The sequence below is a fragment of the Lynx canadensis genome, chromosome X, assembly GCF_007474595.2.
Source record: "Lynx canadensis isolate LIC74 chromosome X, mLynCan4.pri.v2, whole genome shotgun sequence".
Taxonomy (NCBI): Eukaryota; Metazoa; Chordata; class Mammalia; order Carnivora; family Felidae; genus Lynx; species Lynx canadensis.
In genome coordinates this window covers 19840815-19862057 of record NC_044321.2, presented here as the reverse complement: position 1 = coordinate 19862057, position 21243 = coordinate 19840815, and the positions used below count along the sequence as shown (strand labels likewise).

Genomic DNA, 21243 nt, shown 5'->3' with positions numbered 1-21243 from the left:
CTTTGGAGCGGGGCAAGTATTACAGATATTTGTTGCTTCCCTTGGTGCTTTTCTGTGGACCTTATAACAGCACTTATTTTTAAAAACCATCAGCATAATTAAACAATGAAATCAACTAAACCACATATGATTAAGAAAACAGCCCTGGTTTTCAAACTTGCAAGCAGTATCTTGCTAAAGATGTGGGCTGCTGGCTCTCAATTCCTAGAAATTCTAATTTTTAGTAGGTACGGTATAGGGCTGAGGAATCTGCAGTTTAACCAGGAGCCTGGGTGATACATAGACAATTGGGCCACACACCAATATACTTTAAGAAACATTAGTACCTCTGGTAAATGCCTCTTTGCCCACATTTATAAGAGTTTTTCTTGGATTATAAAGAAGTAAAATTGCTGGATATGGCACCTTTTCAATAATACTATCCAAAATGAATGTACTAATACATATTGCTTCCAGTAGAAGGAGAGAATTCCCAATTCCCCGTTTCGTAGCCAACTCTTGATGTGCTCATACTTTCTAGTTTTTGCCAAGAACATAACTACCTTACAGAATGATCTTTCAGTTAGCAACATTTGCTAAAGCAGCTCTTGAAAAATCTGCCACATTTTGAACAAAGACTCCTTTTCAATGACATAATGACTTTTCACCCCAAAATTCGTTAACTAAATATGCTAAAAGAAGTGATAATTCAACATTACAGTTTAAGGCAAAAATATTCTCACCAATTACAAGACATAAGAATTCCTCAGCAGAGAATCTCATATGGAACAAATTTGAATTGTGCTCTATGTTTACATGAACCACAAATGTTTTTTGCTTGTTTTTGAACACAGACATCAAGCAAATAGAAACAAACATCCCAAATTGAGAACAAAACAGGAAGAAGCAGCTGGCAGAAATGTGGAAAGTTTCATAACTCTTGAAAAGGTGAGGGGAGCCGAGGACACGGCAGGAATGTGACGGAGTAAAATTAAGGTTCCAATGAAGTGTGAATTGTGCACGTAAGACTCAGGCGATGGGCAACGGAGTCCCCAGTTTATGGTCATGAAACTTCACATGAAAATGCAGTAAGAAGTAGTCAGAGCCTGACATGATCTGGTCCGGTGAGGAGTTGGGAAGGTTTTCCCCGTACAGAAAGACCCCGTGAGTAGCCAGAAAACAAACGGATTATGAATAAAAGGGTTACCGAGTCCCGTGCTCTGGAGCACAGCCTCTGCAACTTTAAGGCGCACACAACCCCCACCCCGCACCCCCCCCCCAGCCCCCACCACCGGGGGCGTCGTGAACGTGCTGTTCCGCCGCAGCGGGGCCAGGACCTCCCGGAGGCTCTGCATTTCCAGCAAGCCCCTAGGCCGGGCCTCTGGGCTGAGCAGCGGGGGTTCCTGGGATCGCCCGCGCGGTCGGTGGCTCCTCGCGCTGACCGCTCAAGTGTGTCGCTGAGAAGTCGTGTGCCGCTGCCAGAAGGACAGTGGGCCGGGCGAGGGACAGAAACTCATTCCCTAAGCGGCCGGGCCGGGGGCGGCCGGTCCCTTGTAGGCCCTTCCAGGGCCTCAGGGCCCAGGAGGCTGGGAGGAAGCCCTCCGGAGATCAATACCGGCACCCACGTCCCCGCCCCCGGGAACTCAACGTTCGGAGGTGGGGAGAGATGGTAGAGACGGGGAACACAGACCATCGCCCACAGACAGGTGCTCACCGCTCCTAGCCAAGAGACGCAGTAACGAAAGCTCGTCGGGGAACCAAGGTTTTCCTAAGCTTGGGGAAGATCTCTCTCTCTCTCTCTCTGTGCAGACTGAAAGAGCTCCCCGCACTTCGGGGAAAATCACCTACCCACGCACAGACACAGTTGGCAACAATCTGTAACCACAACTTGGAACTACAAAAAGCCCCACAACCACTGAGGCGGGAGGAAACCGTCGTTCGCTGAGGGCTCAGCCCGTGTTCTGCACGCTACTCGCGGCTCTACTGAATTCTCTCCCCTAAACCTCACGGCTTCCAACCAAGCCGCGCGCGGTGCCCGCCTTGACGTCGACTGGCCTCGGGAACCCTGAGCGAGTCTGGCGGGAGCCCTGTGCGCTCCAGCCGCCTCCGCTGGCCTCCAGCCCTTGCCGGAGCAGACGGGCGCCTCTGGGCTCCCCGCGGCCCAGTCACCCTGGACGAAAGAGAGTGTCTTCCGGTCTCGCCGCGGAACCGCTCGGTCGGTTGTCTCTCTCTGCCGCGTGCGTGCCCTCGGGTCGGTGGCGGAGGCCGAGAGGCCGGAGTGAGATGACTGGCCAGAGGCTGAGGCCCCTACGGTAGAAGCCCTGGCAGAACGAAAAGGTCGGAGTGAGGGAAGACGAGCCGATGGATGGAAGGGAGGAAGGATGGCTTGGCCAGCAAGTGCAAAGGGCCCAAGGCGGGGAGGCCTAGCTGGGACTTGCCCCGCTTTACACACGATGGGGGCAAGGACTGCAGAGGTCAAGTAACTTGCCCAGAGTCACACATCCAGAGCTCTCCACCGCTAGGCTAGAAGGCAACAAAGTCAGTTTGATGTCAGGCTTCTCTGCAACATCAGTCTTCGGAAGAAAATGGACCAACAGCTAGGGTTTTTAGAGAACAGGGTTATAGCGGAGGATTCCTACGCGCGGCCAAATGGTCTTTCGCAGTAATGGCTGGCAAATACTAAGCACACGCTGGCAGGCGCTCTTCTAAGTTTTAAGAGGGCCTCTGCACTACTACACCTGACCTACCAGAGGGTATGATGACACATGTTGCAAGAGGGTAACTGGGTAGGGATAGTGGCCCGTACCCTTCTTACCGTTCTTCTCTGGATATGGAACCTCTGCCCTGTGAGCAAGCTGGAGCAGGAGTGATCAGGTCCCAGGACTACGGCCAGCGGCGCATGCAGTAGAACTTCTGTCCCACAGTGGAGGCTGGACAGGGGATGGAATCTCTCTAATTCTCCTTAAACCTACCTGGATATATAGGTTCTGCAACACCGTTGGAGGTGATGAGAGATGCTGATGGCCCTCCTTTCCTGGAGGGAAACCGTAGTCCTAGATTGGGAGCTGGGAGGAAATGGAGCCCCATCTTTTTGGCTGCATCTTACAAAAGTAGACATTCCATCACATTGATCTGGGAAGTAGGAAACAGTTTGTGGCACAAATGTCACAGACTCCCAATTAAGTAACAAGTTCATTGCTGAAGTTTTACTAGTAGTAGATTTTCTTGGATAAATGTTTCTCTATTTGCCATATGTGCTTAGGACAATTCCAGAGACTTTAAATGGTTGAGTTTTTTAAACAATTTTCACCAGTTAAATGGTTGTTTCACTGGGGAAAGTGTCCATCAACCTCACCTCCCCGTTGTGGAAGTCTGGACCTCAATCAGGTTTTTTTTAAGGTGCAAAATAAGTTTATTTGATAGTATTATATAAACTCATGAGTCAAACACATTCCATGTGTGTCAATCCACTGCCGTTTTTAAATTTTATTTAAATTTTATTTTTTTTAATTTTTTAATGTTTATTTTTGAGAGAGAGAGAGAGAGAGAGAGAGAGAGAGGGGAGAGATGGAGTGTGATCAGGGGAGAAGGAGACAGAGAGGGAGACACAGAATCTGAAGCAGGCTCTAAGCTCTGAGCTGTCAGCACAGAGCCTGACACAGGGCTCAAACTCATGAACTGCAAGGTCATGACTTGAGCTGAAGTGAGATGCTTAACCAACTGAGCCACCCAGGTGCCCTTGTTTTTATTAGAGAGAGAGAGAGAGAGAGAGAGAGAGCAAGCAGGGGAGAGGAGCAGAGGGAAAGAGAGAGAGAGAGAGATACAGAGAATTTTAAGCAGCTCTAAGCTCAGCGCAGAGCCTGACATGAGGCTCAATCCCACGACCCTGGGATCATGACCTGAGCTAAAATCAAAAGTTGGATGCTTGGGGCACCTAGGTGGCTCAGTTGGTTGAAAGTCCGACTTCAGCTCAGTTCATGATCTCGCAGTTTGTGAGTTTGAGCCCCACATCGGGCTCACTGCTGTCAGCCTGTCGGCGCTGAGCCTGCTTCAGATCTTCTGTCCCGCTCTCTCTGCCCCTCCCCTGCTTGTGCTCTCCCCCTAAATAAATGAATATTTAAAAAAAAGAGTTGGATGCTCAACCAACTGAGCCACCCAGACGCCGCCCCCCACACTGCGATTACTTTTATTGATGCTCAAATTATCCTATGACTAGGGGGAACTTCTTTATTTTTTTTTTAATTTTTTTTCTATTTTTTTCAATATATGAAGTTTATTGTCAAATTGGTTTCCATACAACACCCAGTGCTCATCCCAAAAGGTGCCCTCCTCAATACCCATCACCCACCCTCCCCTCCCTCCCACCCCCCATCAACCCTCAGTTTGTTCTCAGTTTTTAAGAGTCTCTTATGCTTTGGCTGTCTTCCACTCTAACCTCTTTTTTTTTTTTCTTCCCCTCCCCCATGGGTTTCTGTTAAGTTTCTCAGGATCCACATAAGAGTGAAACCATATGGTATCTGTCTTTCTCTGTATGGCTTATTTCACTTAGCATCACACTCTCCAGTTCCATCCATGTTGCTACAAAGGGCCATATTTCATTCCTTCTCATTGCCACGTAGTACTCCATTATGTGTATAAACCACAATTTCTTTATCCATTCATCAGTTGATGGACATTTAGGCTCTTTCCATCATTTGGCTATTGTTGAGAGTGCTGCTAGAAACATTGGGGTACAAGTGCCCCTATGCATCAGCACTCCTGTATCCCTCGGGTAAATTCCTAGCAGTGCTATTGCTGGGTCATAGGGTAGATCTATTTTTAATTTTTTGAGGAACCTCCACACTGTTTTCCAGAGTGGCTGCACCAATTTGCATTCCCACCAACAGTGCAAGAGGGTTCAGGGGGAACTTCTTTAAGTTGGCTCCTGAGTCCTTTTGATATGACCCTAACAGTTGTTGACAGCTTTCTTACTGTCAAAATACTGTGTACTTTCTGTTCACTTTGGCAGTACAAATACTAAAATTGGAATGATACAGAGATAAACATGGCCCCTGTGCAATGATGACACACAAATTCATGAAGCATTCCATATTTTTTTTTAACGTTTATTTATTTTTGAGACAGAGGGACAGAGCATGAACAGGGGAGGGGCAGAGAGAGAGAGACACACAGAATCTGAAACAGGCTCCAGGCTCTGAGCTGTCAGCACAGAGCCTGACGCGGGACTCGAACCCACAGACCGTGAGATCATAACCTGAGCCGCAGTCGGACGCCCAACCAACCAAGCCACCCAGGCGCCCCAAGCATTCCATATTTTTACACACCATGATTTCAGTCTTAAGTCGAACTTAAAAAACAAAACAAATGAACAAAGAAAAAAAGAGACAAGCCAAAACATGGACTTTTAACTATAGAGAACAAATTGATGGTTACTAGAGGGGAGGTGGCTGAGGGGATGGGTTAAATAGGTGAAGGGGATTAAGAATACACTTATTTTGAGAGCGCCTGGGTGCCCCAGTCACTTAAGCATCCAGCTCTGGATTTCGGCTGAGATCATGATCTCACTGAGCATCAGGCTCCGTGCTGGGTGTGGAGCCTGCTTGGGACTCTCCCTCTCTCCCCTTCTCCCTCTCTCTCTCTCTCTCTCTCTCCCTCCCTCCCTCTGCTGCTCCCCAGCTCATGCAGATGCTCACTCATGAACACACTCTTTCTCTCTCACGCACAAAAAAAGAGTACACTTATTTTGGTGAGCACTGAGTAATGTACAGAATTGTTGCATCACTATATTGTACACTTGAAACTAATATAACTGTATGTTAACTATACTGGAATTAAAATACAGTTCATACATACAGTTCAAAATACATACATACATACATACTGTGTACATTACCCACAGAATGCTTTTGAAAAACTGAAAAGTCACACTTACCAGTATCAAAAGGAGTATATATGGCTTCCAAAGAAATGAAGACGATAAAAGCAAACACTCAAAAGGGAAAAAGAAATTTAAAATTCATAAAAAAATTTTTTTAAATAAGGAAACATTAAAAATAGCATAAATATATGACATTTATAATAAAAAATGTATTAGTGATCATGATAAATATAATAGAATCTACTCCCCTATTAAAAATTAAAATTCAGGGGCGCCTGGGTTGGCTCAGTCAGTTAAGCATCCGACTTTGGGTCAGGTCATGATCTGACAGTTCATGAGTTCAAGCTTCACATCAGGCTCTGTGCTGACAGCTCGGAGCCTGGAGCCTGCTTCGGATTCTGTGTCTCCCTCTCTCTCTGCCCCTCCCCCACTTGCACTGTGTCTCTCTCTGAGTCTCAAAAGTAAATAAAATGTTTAAAAAATATTTTTTAATTAAGATTCATAGGGGTGGTTGGCAACTCAGTCAGTAGAGCATGTGACTGTTGATCTTGGGGTTGTAAGTTTGAGTCTCATGTTGGGTGTAGAGATTATTTAAAAGTAAAATCTTGGGGCACCTGGGTGGCTCAGTCGGTTAGGCATACAACTTCAGCTCAGGTCATGATCTCGCGGTACATGGGTTGGAGCCCCATGTCAGACTTTATGCTGACAGCTCAGAGCCTGGGGGCTGCTTCAGATTCTGTGTCTCCCTCTCTCTCTGCCCCTCCCCTGCTCTCATTCTGTCTTTCTCTCAAAAAATAAATAATAAACATTAAAAACAATTTTAAGTAAAATCTTAAAAAATAAAAAGATAAAAATAAATAAAAATTAGGATTCACAAATTGGATTAAGAATTCTATTTTATGTTATTTAAATGAAACACAAAATGAAACAAAAATAGTAATGTAAAGGAAGGGGAAATATATAAAAGAAATGCAAATTTAGAGGAATCAAAATGTACTTACAAAACAAATGTACTTACATTAGTACAATTTGACATTAAAAAAATGACCTTGAGGAGCGCATTGGTGGCTCAGCTGGTTAAGTGTCCAACTCTTGATTTAGGCTCAGGTCATGATCTCGCAGTTCATGAGTCTGAGCCCCACACCGAGCTCTGCGCTGCCAGTGTGGAGCCTGCTTGGGATTCTGTCTCCTCTCTCTCTGCCCCTCTCCTGCTCATGCTCTCCTTCTCTCTCTAAAATAAATAAACTTAAAAGAAAAATAAAATAAAATGACACTGAAATTTATAAAGCCAAAATATGAAGAAGGATAGAGACTCACTTAACAATATGATTAATAAGTCTCATTTTAATAGATTCCTGGAGAGAAACATGTATTGAATAGTAGATGATATACCGTTTTTGTTTCCTAGTGCCCATGCAGCATTCGTAAAACCTTGAATATATAGCTGTACTAACAGTGGCATGTAAGCAGAGTTCAATTGCTAAAGAAGATTCACAGGACCCAAAGTGACAAGGCTTACAAATGTAAAAAGTTTATTACAGGGGAAGGACATGTTACAGCAAGAGCACAGAACTCAGACTATACATCCCAGCATATGGCTCACAGCAGGGCCTGGTGAGGCCAGGTGCAGTCTCCTATGGTCTTCTTGTGGTCCTACCAAACTGCATTCATCTCATATCTTCCCTGCCCCAACCCTAGAATCAGCCATTTCTTTAAGGAGCCCTGAATTCTTTTATTGGAGAATGGTATTTAGAAACAAAGATCTGGGAGCTAGGTGTGCTCATTGCTGCTGGCGTGTCACTGATTCCAGACCACTGCAGAAGCCAGAGCCAGAGCCAGAAAATGTATCTAAATATACTACCTTATGTATACATACATATCTATATTTCTGTATATTATCTACCAACTATAGTACATTTATGTACAGTTCTTTTTATTGTTGGTCTTCCATTCCCTGGTCAAAACACCATTTTTTCTTTTTTTTTTTGTAATTGAAGTATAATTGACATACAACATTATATCAGTTACAGGTGTACAACATAATGACTTGATATTTGTATATACTGCAAAATGATCACCACAATAAATCCAGTTAACATCTGCCACACTACACACATTTCTTGTGATGAGAACTTTAAAGACTTCCTCTCAGTTATGTTCAAATATGCAATATGGTATTACTAACTCTAGTCACCATGCTGTACATTACATCCCCATGATTTCTGTATTTCATAACTGGAAAAGTTTGCACATTTTGACTCCTTTCACCCATTTTGCCCACACCTCACCCCTCTCCTCTGGTGGCCACCAATCTATTCTCTGTGTCCATAAACTTAAAAACAATTTTTCCAAGTTATTTAACTTTCCCACCTGCCTTCTTCAGTGAAGTTATGCCATCCATTTTTTTGTTTTGTTTTTTAATTTATTTATTTTTTAATTTACATTCAAGTTAGCTAGCATATAGTGCAACAATGTTTTCAGGAGTAGATTCCTTAATGCCCCTGACCCATTTAGCCCAGCCCCCCTCCCACAACCCCTCCAGTAACCCTCAGTTTGTTCTCCATATTTAAGAGTCTCTTCTGTTTTGTCCCCCTCCCTGTTTTTATATTTTTGCTTCCCTTCCCTTATGTTCATCTGTTTTGTCTCTTAAAGTCCTCATATGAGTGAAGCCATATGATTTTTGTCTTTCTCTGACTAATTTCGCTTAGCATAATACCTTCCAGTTTCATCCACGTAGTCGCGAATGGTAAGATTGCATTCTTTTTGATTGCCGAGTAATATTCCATCGTTTATATATACCACATCTTCTTTATCCATGCATCCATCGATAGACACTTGGGCTCTTGCCATACTTTGGCTATTGTTGATAGTGCTGCTCTAAACATGGGTGTGCATGTGCCCCTTCAAAACAGCACACCTGTATCCCTCGGATAAATACCTAGTAGTGCCATTGCTGGGTGGTAGGGTAGTTCTATTTTTAGTTTTTTAAGGAACCTCCACACTGTTTTCCAGAGTGGCTGCACCAGTTTGCATTCCCACCAGCAAAAGAGATCCTCTTTATCTGCATCCTCGCCAACATCTGTTGTTGCCTGAGTTGTTAATTTAGCCAGTTGTATCTCACTGTGGTTATGATTTGTATTTCCCTGATGTTGAGTGATGTTGAGCATTTTTTCATGTGTCGGTTAGCCATCTGGATGTCTTCTTTGGAAAAGTGTCTATTCATGTCTTTTGCCCATTTCTTCACTGGATTATTTGTTTTTTGGATGTGGAGTTTGATAAGTTCTTTATAGATTTTGGATACGAACCCTTTATCTGATATGTCATTTGCAAATATCTTCTCCCATTCCATCAGTTGCCTTTTAGTTTTGCTGATTGTTTCCTTCACCGTGCAGAAGCTTTTTATTTTGGTGAGGTCCCAATAGTTCATTTTTGCTTTTGTTTCCCTTGCCTCTGGAGTTGTGTTGAGTGAGAAGTTGCTGTGGCCGAGGTCAAAGAGGTTTTTGCCGGCTTTCTCCCCGAGGATTTCGATGGCTTCCTGTCTTACTTTTAGGTCTTTCATCCATTTTGAGTTTATTTTTGTGTATGGTGTAAGACAGTGGTCCAGGTTTATTTTTCTGCATGTTGCTGTCCAGTTTTCCGAGCACCACTTGCTGAAAATACTGTCTTTATTCCATTGGATACTCTTTCCTGCTTTGTCGAAGATTAGTTGGCCGTACATTTGTGGGTCCATTTCTGGGTTCTCTATTCTGGTCCATTGATCTGAGTGTCTGTTTTTGTGCCAGTACCATATTGTCTTGATGATTACGGCTTTGTAATACAGCTTGAAGTCTGGTATGCCATCCACTTTTAATACAATCAGATTATTTTGTCAGACTCTGCATTTCATCCTAGGATCACTGACAGAATGGTTTTTAAAAATTTGCAAACAGTAAAGTTCATTCTTGGTGATGTAACATTCTATGTGTTTTTTTTTTTTAGTTTTCATTTATTCATTATTTTTTTATTTATTTATTTTGAGAGAGAGAGAGAGGAGGAGGAAGGGTCAGTGAAAGAGGGAGGGAGAGAGAGAGAGAGAGAGAGAAAGGGAGAGAGAGAGAATCCCAAGCAGGCTCCGTGCTATCAGAGCAGAGCCCAGTGTGGGGCTTGACCTCATGAACTGTGAGATCATGACCTGAGTGGAAATCAAGAGTCAGACACTTAACCCACTGAGTCAGCCAGGCGCCCCCATTCTATGGGTTTGTGACAACTGTAGAGTCATAGATCCTCCACCATGCTTGTACCACCCATTACATACTCAATCCTTCCCTCTTCCACAAGCCCTGGCAATGACTGCTCTGCTTTCCATACTGTGGTAGACTGAATGATGACCTGAAAAAATACCCAAGCCCTAATCTCTGCAACCCACGAATGTTACGCCACATGGCAAAAGGGCCTTTACAGATGTGATTAAGTTAAGAATTCCGTGAGGGGGATATTATCCAGGTGAGTCCTAAATGGAATCACAAAGGTCCTTAAAAGAGAGCAGCAAGACTGACAAAGGAGTTAGGAGGAGACGTGAGAAAGGAGGCAAGGCGGCGGCGTGATGTGAGGAAGGAGTCGCAAGCTAAGTTATACAGGCAGCCGCCAGAAGCCAGAAAAGTCATGGAAGCGAACCCTCTCTTAGATCCTCCAGAAGGAGCCAGTCCTACAACACCTTGACCTTAGCCTAGTGAAACTGATTTTTGAGTTCTGGCCTCGAGAACTGTAAGCGAATAAATTTGTGTTGTTGTAAGCCACCAAGTCTGTGGTAATTTTTACAGCGGCAATAGGAAACTAATACATCTCCCTCTAGTTCTGCCTTTTCCACAATGTCTTATGAATGGCATTATACAATACTTGTGGATCTTAGAATCTGGCTTCCTACCCTTGGCAAGATGCATTTACAATTCATCCGTGTTTATGTTACATATATTTTACCACTAGGAAAAAAGATTCACTCCTGTTGTTGAGTGAATCAATAGATCTTTCCTTCTTATCACAGCCTAGCATCCCATTGTATGCATGGACCAGTTTATCCATTCACTTGTTAAAGGACATCTGGTAGTTTCTGATGAATAAAGCTGCTACAAGCATTTGCATACAAGTTTTTGTGTGCACATAAATTTTCCATTAACTTGGCTATTAAAGAAAACTCATAGGTATGCATAGCTTTCAGGACGTGGGGTTGCAATATAAATATCATTACCAGGGAAACACATTATTAAGTAATACAAACAGAAAGAATTACAGGCTTTTTAAGGCCAAAGTTTCGTTCACAGAACAAGCCGTAAGTTCTGAGTTCCAGATGTGTTACAAGACTCCTTCATTAGTAATAACATTTTCAAGGACATATCAAGAAACCAGAAAATCTTATCCTGTTGCTGGGATTTCTTACACCAGCAGCTAGGACAGCCTGTGGTTTTCGAGACCAAATGCTGAAATTCCATTATTTCCAACTGAAAGAAATACAGACAGACCTAGGAAGTTTAAAACTCACTACGGAAAGGAAAAGGGCAAAATAGAATTATAAACAATTGGAATATTAGCATGGAATGTTATCCATCCTACAGTGTGAATAGCAAAAACCGACAATATCTGAATTTCTGGTTGATTATATTGGCAATCCATTCACCCCTAGTCCTTAGCACTGTCGCCACGAAACTTTTTCAATTAATTTTATGAAGTCATTAAAACTTACTTGTTTTTTCCAACAGATGTGCAGTGACACCTCTGTCAGTGGACTTCTGCCAAACATAAAAGTAGCAAAATTTTTCCCTAAGGCACCAAAGCTACAGAAGAATAATTGCAAGTCGTAGCCCTCAATGCAAAATCAGGTACAAGTCACATACTAGCCAAAAGGCTTATAAAACTAACTGCAAAGTGCATAATAAGTATTAGTTGGGGGTTGAGATTTTTCTCCTATTTACAAGCGAACAAATTAGCCTGTTACCATTTCCTGGATGCTAGCAGCATGGTAAGCAGTATGAGCCTCATTAGCTTATTTGTGTGGGTTCCCCACTCCCCAGATCCCACAGGGGCCAGGCAGAGGAACCCAGATAGACCCACTGTGTACATACTGTTAGTACTTTGGCATTGCAGCTGAGGAAAACTGGCCTTGGGGAGCTCACATCTTTTACAGCAAGCCCATTATTTGTTCAGAAGGAGATATCACCTCATCCCTCAAGGCAGTTCCCTACAAAGGAAGCCCTGAGAAGCGGCTCCTGCAAGAGGGTCTGAGTCTCGCATTCCAGGCATGTAAAACGAGCACAAGCAGTGACGCTCTGGGCTGTGACAGATAGTACGTCGCAAAAATAGTGTGCCCAGAGAGAAAGGGCTGTGTATCCTTCCACTGGAAGTGGACAATAGGAGGTACGAGCAAAGTTTTGCTCCTAGGAAGAGTTTCCTTCACCCCTGTCTTTCAGGGGCTAGAATGCACCCACTTTTCAGCTGGTGCCAGCAAATGTGTGTAAACCGGGCCTGTGCTTTACCTGATAACCAGTCATAGAGAACTCTCTGGAAAGTCCTAAATGTGGGTTAAGGGAGAAGTAAATCAGGAGCAAGCGCCATGAGAGTTTAAAACACTTCTTCATGCAGTTTGCTTGTGCCTCCTGACCAGCTTGGACTCAATTGTGTTTATATAGCGCTACCATTTTCTTTATTTTTATTTTTTTTAATGTTTATTTTTGAGAAAGAGACAGAGTGCAAGTGGGAGAGGGGCAGAGAGAGAGAGGGAGACAGAATCCAAAGCAGGCTCCGGGCTCTGAGCTCTCAGCACAGAGCCTGATGTGGGGCTCGAACTCACAAACCGCGCGATCATGACCTGAGCCCAAGTCGGACACGTAACTGACTGAGCCACCCAGGCGCCCCTAGCGCTACCATTTTCTAATGGAATACTGTTGTCACATCCAATTTCATGTTTCCATGGATCAGATGACACTCACTTTCTGATGGTCATTACAAGAGGCACACCTCACTCTCCTTTCACCTTCCAGATTTCCTGCCTGTGCTTTCCATTGAGTGAACCTACCCAGAAGCTGGAGGACAAGGAAACCTATTGACACGGTCCCTTCCTACGGCACAGAGCAGGTAGAGAGGGTGGAGTGAATCTGGAAGGGAAAATGTAAGGTACCTAGCACAGCCCGTAAATGGCATTGATGTCACTGGCGTGATTTTCTAAAACATTAAGCCATTCTTGGTAAAGCTCCAAACAAAACAACAGACACTCCTTTCAATTTACACAGTAGTTCCATTCCTGGAAAATTCCAGGGTATAAAACCATGCAAAAAATACTTCGAGTTATGCTCACTTCAGCAGCAATATACTAAACTTCAGAAGACAGGCATGGCCCCTGCACTAGAATGACATGCAGGTTTGTAAAAGCCTTCTATAGTTTTAAAAACACATTTCAGAAAGAGAAAAAAGTATGTTGAGTTTACATGTAAAATGAGATCAGGTTTAGGTTCAGATAATGACAAATAAGTTTTTCATATACACGAATGTCTAGGGGGACATTTGAAAATTATGTAAGATGTAGGAAAATTCATCCTTGCAAGAAAGTCACATGCACTGAAATGACATATGACATTCTTGGCTTCTGTCCAACTAACCAACAGAAGATCCCAGCCAGGGGATTCGTGTGAGTCACTGCAACAACCAAAGGAGCCCCACGTGTTTTCAAAGTAGACCCTTGTGTGGTACTGCCCCTAGTGAGACCCACTCTCCTAAGGTGAAACATTCATCCTGGCAGAATTTGAGTTTGATTCTTCATCCACTTAGCATCTGGAGGCAACACTCAATGGAAGAAATTACTTCTCAAATTATGGATTCTTGCTCAATCCAACATACACAAGTCTCTGATCCAAACTTGTGGGTCAGTTACCAAACACTTACTGCCATTTCTGGTGATGTATAATTGTGAATTTGAATTTTCTGATTTAGTATAAATCCAAAGTAAGAAGATAACGGAATGTGAAGCTCAAACTTCACATGGAGCCAGATAAAAGTTTATAAATAACCACGTTTTGTGTCATTTGATATCAAACTATAACATTTTTCTACTTTTTTTTTAGTTTATTTTGAGAGAGAGAGACAGACAGACAGACAGAGACAGAGAGAACACAAGCGGGGGCGGGGGGGGGGCAGAGAGAGAGAGAATCCCAAGCAGGCTCTGTGCCATCAGCACAGAGCCATTTGCGTGACTTGATCTCGTGAATTGTGAGATCATGACCTGAGCTGAAACCAAGGGTCAGACTGACTGAGCCACCCAGGCGCCCCACATTTTTCTACTTTTAACTAATATATTTTAAGTAATACATCCACATTATATAAAAATACAAAAATATATAGGGGCACCTGATCTCATGGTTCATGACACGAGCCCAGTGTTGGGTTCTTTGCTGATGGTATGGAGCCTGCTTGGGATTTTCTCTCTCTCTCTTTCTCTCTCTGTGCCCCCCCCACAGGAATTCATGTGAATACTCTCTTTCTCTCTCTCTCTCTCAGAATAAATAAACTTAAAAAAATACAAAATATATAAACAAAAATTAAAAATAAAAACATCACATTCTGTGGTAGACAGAATAATTGCCCCCCTCAAAGATGTCCATGACCTAATCCCCGGAAACTGTGAATGTTATGGTAAAGGAGACTTTGCAGCTGTGACTAAATTAAGGATCTTGAGATGGGCAGACTGTCCTGGATTATCCAAGTGGGCCCAATGTAACCACGAGTGTCCTTATAAAAGGGAAGCAGGAGGGTCAGAGGACAGAGAAGGTGACGTGATAATAAGAGCATATATTGGAGTGATGCAACCAGAACCAAGGAATGCAAGCAGCCTCAAGAAACAGAAAGATGTAAGCAATGGATTCATTCCTAGAGCTTCCAAAAGGAACCAGCCCTGCAGACACCTTGGTTTTAGTCTCATAAGCCTCTTTATACTTCTGACCTCCAAAACTGTAAAAGAAGAAATTTGTGTTCGTTTAGGCACTAGCTTTGTGGTAATTTGTTACAACAATGGGAAACTCATAAACGTTCACCACCCCCACCCCCCACCTTGTTAGCACCTTGGTACCTGGACTACTTCCAGATCTTTTCCTGTACCATTATATGTGTGTGTGTATGTGTGTGTGTGTACTTCTCACAAAATCGGATCACAGTCGGTTCACATGCTATTTTATAACTCACTTTGTAAGTTTTTTAAAATGTTTTACTTATTTTTGAGAGAGAGAGAGAGAGAGACAGAGCACAAGTGGGGAAGGGGTAGAGAGACAGGGAGACACAAAATCTGAAAAGGCTGCAGGCTCTGAGCTGTCAGCACAGAGCCCAACGCGGGGCTTAAACCCACAAAACGTGAGATCATGACCTGAGTGGAAGTCGGACGCTTAACCCACTGAGTCACCCAGGCGCCCCATAGTACTTCATGGTTTAAAACTAATTTTTTTGTGTCAAAGTTTCTCTAATAAATTTTGGAATGGCGGTCAATTAACAGAAGTTTAGGCAAAATTACCATACGAATTATTTGTTTCTTACTAACAATGTTTATTTACCCAAACAAGGCACATCTATGCTTTTAGAATGTTTTTTGAAAACAATGCAGTTTGATTCTTCATATTTTTTAAATGTTTATTTATTTATGAGAAAGAGAAGGCGGTGAGCCTGTGCGTGCACGTATGAGCAGTGGAGGGACAGAGAGAGAGAGACACAGAGAATTCGAAGCAGTTCTGAGCTGTCAGCACAGAGCCCAAGGTGGGGCTCAAACTCACAAACCGCGAGATCATGACCTGAGCCAAAGTCGGATGCTTAACCGACTGAGCCACCCAGGTGCCCCTGATTATTCATATTTTCAAGAAACGTGTGAAATAGAATTCAAAGTCCAAGCTCTGGACAACCACTTATGATGAACAAATATGTCCCTAATCTAAGCCAATCACTCTTGTCTTTAATATCTAGTAACATATATTTAATTTTTAAAATTATACAAGTAAATCTGTATTTCTTTTATTTCTGGTAAAAAGTTAAATGCTGTTAAATGTCCACTGGAAGTAATGTTATGAATATTGATAAAAGAAAAAGTACTCAAGTTCATTTTGGTTTTGGGGGATTTTTTTTTTTGGATTTGTTTTGTTGTTTGTTTTTGAGAGCGAGAGAGTGCAAGTGGGGGAGAGGGGCAAAGAGAGGGAGAATTCCAAGCAGGCTCCACGCTGAGTGTGGCTCGATCCCACAAACCTGGTGGGATCACGACCTGAGCCAAAATCAAGATTCAGATGCTCAACCAACTGAGCCATCCAGGCACCCCACTCAGATTTATTTTGAATACTTGTCTATTACTTTCAGGTTTAGCATAAGATGTTGTAGAACAAATAATTCAGCCTGACAAAAGCCATTTCCCAAAAATACTACTTCCAGTCATAATTTCTCTATTGAATGAGACTTGACAGTAAATATTGTGAACTTTCTCACAACCACTCTGCACATGAATCAGTAAGTATAACTATAATGTATCTTCTAGAAGGTAGCAGGGCTGGCCTTACAGAAGCTTGAGGAATAATGGGTAGGTTCTTTGACCAAAAATATCATACCCACTAAAAAAGAAATTAAGTTATTTAAGTCAAAGACTTTTCTGGTACAGCTTCACATGTTCTTTAAAACTCTGTTCTGGGGTGCCTGGGTGGCTCAGTCGGTTAAGCGTCCGACTTCAGCTCAGGTCGCGATCTCGCGGTCCGTGAGTTCGAGCCCCGCGTCGGGCTCTGGGCTGATGGCTCAGAGCCTGGAGCCTGCTTCCCATTCTGTGTCTCCCTCTCTCTCTGCCGCTCCCCCATTCATGCTCTGTCTCCCTCTCTCTCAAAAATAAATAAACGTTAAAAAAAATTAAAAAAAAAATAAATCTGTTCTATGTCATGAAACTTTTTTCTGTATTAGTAATGCACTGAAGAGGCTGAAGGAATCTTGAAAAATGGGACTGGGTTTTATTTATTTTTCTGTCCTTGGGTCTAGTACAAAACCTGGCGCATTTTTTTTAACTTTTTTCTTTTTTTTTTAAGTTTATTCATTTTTGAGAGAGAGAGAAAGAGTGCACACGTGAGCAGGGGAGGGACAGAGAGAGGGAGAGAGAGAATCCCAAGCAGGCTCTGGGCCACTAGCACAGAGCCTGATGTGGAGCTCAAACCCACAAACCGTGAGATCATGATCTGAGCTGAGATTAACAGTCAGACACTTAAGTGACTGAGCCACACAGGCACACTATAACACTTGGTCGAGACCCAACACAGAGGCAGCAGTTTGAAAAGCACGTGGGTTACACGTGAAGGTGATTTGTTGACTAACTTAAGGGCATGTGCTGGAGGGGCAAAGATCTTTAGGAGCTTTCTCTGGAAACAGAAGTTTTGGCAGGCACCATTTATCTTATCCTCCTTCAGCCTAGCTAGCCAGATGCTTGTGGGGGTCAGTTCTGACAGTCTCTACCTACCTTGCTAGCACCTATTACCCCACTCTGGCATTCACCTATAGACCTGCCATGGCAGGTGCCTCTCCAAAGCAACTCCTACCCCACCACACCTGGTGGGCAGCTTCAGTTGGGACTGGCTTCCCCCCAAAGCAACTACCTCCCCACTACACCTGGCAGGCAGCCCCAGTGGTATTGCATCCCTCCAAAGTGACTCCTGCCCCAGGAAGTGAGAGGGGGGGAGCCAGCCCTGTCTGCCAGTGCAGCCATAGCAGGTGTGGCCTGGTTCTGGAAACCAGGGGAGGCTGCACTACTCGGCACCACAGGATACCTTCTAAATAAGGCCACTACTTTCAAGAATAGGAGATGTAGCTGATCTACTTAATACATAGAAATAAGCACAGAGAGTCAGACAAAATGAGGAGACAGAGAATATGTTCCAAACAAAAGAACAAGACAAAATCTCAGAAAAAGAACAAAACAAAATGGAGATAAGCAATCTACCTGATAAAGAGTTCCAAGTAAGGGTCATAAAGATACTCGCTGGACTTGACAGAAGACTGACAACTTCAACAAAGAGACAGAAAATATAAAACAGAACCAACCAAAGCTGAAGGATACAATAACTGAAATGAAAAATACACTATGAGGAATCAACAGCTTATTAGAGTATGCAGAGGAACAAATCAGTGATCTGGAAGACAAGGTAATGGAGAGCATCCAAGCTGAATAGCAAAAAGAAAAAGTAATTTCTAAACATCATGAGAAATGAAGGGATCTCTACAACACCATCAGTTGTACTAACATTCACATTATACAGGCCCCAGAAGAAGAAGACAGAGAAAGGGGCATAAAACTTATATGAAGAAACAATAGCTGAAAACTTCCCTAACCTGGGAAACAAATCAGACATCCAGGTCCACAAAGCACAGAAAACCCCAAACAAGATGAACCCAAGGAGGTCCACACCAAGACACATAATAATTAAAATATCAAAAATTAAAGATAAAGAATTTCAAAAGCAGCAAGGGAAAAGCAAATAGTTATGTATAAGAAAAACCCTATAGAGTTATCAGCTTATTTTTCAGCAAAAAATTTTCAGGCTAAGAGGGAGGGGCATGATATATTCAAAGTCCTAAAAGGAAAAAAACATACAACCAGCATGGTTGTCATTCAGAATTGAAGGAAAGATAGAGTTTCCTAGATAAACAAAAGTTAAAGGAGTTTATCACCACTAAACCGGCCTTATAAAAAATGTTAGGAAAACAGTATGGAGGTTCCTCAAAAAACTAAAAATAGAACTATCCTACCACCCAGCAATGGCACTACTAGGCATTTATCCACGGGATACAGGTGTGCTGATTCGAAGGGACACATGCACCCCCATGTTTTAGCAGCACTATCCACAATAGCCAAAGTATGGAAAGAGCCCAAGGGTCCATCCATGGATGAATGGATAAAGAAGACGTGGTATATATGTATACAATGGAGTATTACTCGGCAATCAAAAAGAATGAAATCTTGCCATTTGCAACTACGTGGATGGAACTGGAGGGTATTATGCTAAGTGAAATTAGTCAGAGCAAGACAAAAATCATATGACTTCACTCATGGGAGGACTTTAAGAGACAAAACAGATGAACATAAGGGAAGGGAAACAAAAATAATATAAAAACAGAGAGGGGGACAAAACAGAAGAGACTCATAAATATGGAGAACAAACTGAGGGTTACTGGAGGGGTTATGGGAGGGGAGATGGGCTAAATGGTTAAGGGCATTAAGGAATCTACTCCTGAAATCATTGTTTCACTATATGCTAACTAATTTGGATGTAAATTTTAAAAAATTCAAAAGAAAATTAAAAAAAAAAAAAGAAACGTTAAAGCAGAAGAGTCCATAACTAGAAGTGACAGATTGATAAAAGAACAAATTTAGGGGCGCCTGGGTGGCGCAGTCAGTTAAGCGTCCGACTTCAGCCAGGTCACGATCTTGCGGGCTGTGAGTTCGAGCCCCGCGTCGGGCTCTGGGCTGATGGCTCAGAGCCTGGAGCCTGTTTCCGATTCTGTGTCTCCCTCTCTCTCTGCCCCTCCCCCGTTCATGCTCTGTCTCTCTCTGTCCCAAAAATAAATAAACGTTGAAAAAAAAATTAAAAAAAAAAAAAGAACAAATTTAACTGGTAAAAGCAAATATATAGTAAAGGTAGTAGATCAACCAGTTATAAAGCTAATATAAAGGTTAAAATACAAAAGAACTACGATCAATTCTATCTACAAAAATTAGTTAAGAGATACACAAAATATAAAGATATAAAATATGACATCATATACTTAAAGCATGGAGGGGAGAGTAAAAGTGTAGTGCTTTTAGAATGTGTTCAAACTTAAACAGTCATTCACTGAATAAAGACTACTATATACGTAGGATGTTATATATGAGCCTCATAGTAACCACAAATCAAAAACCTGTAATAGGTACACAAAACATAAAGAGAAAGGAATCCAAGTATAACACTAAAGAAAGTCACATAATCATAAGGGAAGTGAACAAGAGAAGAAGAAAAAAAATAGAGAAGAACTACAAAACAACCAGAAACAATTAACAAAGGGCAGTAAGTATAAACCTACCAATAATGACTTTTAAATGTCAATGGACTAAATGCTGCAATCAAAAGACAGAGGATGATTGAATGGACAAAAACAACAGCAACAACAACAAACCAGACCCATCTATATACTGACTAAAAGAACCTCACTTCAGACCTAAAGAGACACACAGACTGAAAATGAAGGGATGGAAAAAAATATTCCAAGCAAGTTGAAGCAAAAAAAAAAAAAAAAAAGGCTGGGGTAGTGATACTTAAATCAGGCAAGACAGACATTAAAACAGACTGTAACAAGAGACACAGAAGAGCATTACATAATGATAAAGGGATCAATCCAACAAGAGGATATAACAATTATAAATATCTATGTACCAACATAGGACCACCTATATACATAAAGCAAATATCAACAGACACAAAGGGAGAAACTGAGAGTAATATAATAATAGTGGGGACTTTAACACCCCACTTACACCAATGGATACATCATCAGGGAGAAAATCAATAATGAAACTGTGGCTTTGCATGACACATTAGACCAGATGGACTTAACAGATATATACAGAATATTCCATCCAAAAACAACAGAATCCATGTTCTTTTCAAGTGCACATGGAACATTTTCCAGGATAGATCACATGTTAGGCCATAAAACAAGTTTAAATAAATTTAAGAAAATTGAAATCATATCAAGCATCTTTTTCAACTACAACGCTATGAAACTAGAAATCAATTACAAGAAGAAAACTGGAAAAAAACACAAACACATGGAGGCTAAACAACATGGTGTTAAACAACCAATGGGTCAATGAAGAAATAAAAAAATATCTGGAGACAAGTGAAAATAAAAACACAATGGTTCAAAATCTTTGGGACATAGCAAAAGCCATTCTAAGAGAGAAGTTTATAGCCATAAAGGCCTATCTCAAGAAATAAGAAAAATCTCAAATAAACAATCTAACTTTACACTTAAGGGATCTAGAAAAAGAACAAACAAAACCCAAAGTTAGTAGAAGGAAGAAAATAATAAAGATCAGAGTGAAAATAAATGAAATAGGGGCACTGGGTGGCTCAGTTGGTTAGGCGTCTGACTTTGGCTCAGGTCATGATTTCATGGTTCATGGGTTCGAGCCCCATGACAGGCTCTGTGCTGACAGCTCAGAACGTGGTGCCTGCTTCAGATGCTTTGTCTCCCTTTCTCTCTGCCCCTCCCCTGCTCACACCCTCTCAAAAATAAATAAAAGTTAAAAAAAAGAAATAAAATGAAATAGAAAACAATTGTTTAAAAAACAATAGAAAAGATCCATGAAATTAACACCTGGTTCT

General features: G+C 42.2%; 1 non-coding gene across 1 annotated transcript; it reads left to right on the top strand.

Moving 5' to 3' along the window:
* The first annotated feature begins 4973 nt into the window (after nt 1–4973).
* Nucleotides 4974–5075, top strand: LOC115507927. The gene has a single exon (XR_003966848.1). It is a non-coding gene; the product is annotated as a U6 spliceosomal RNA (small nuclear RNA).
* Nucleotides 5076–21243: the final 16168 nt, after the last annotated feature.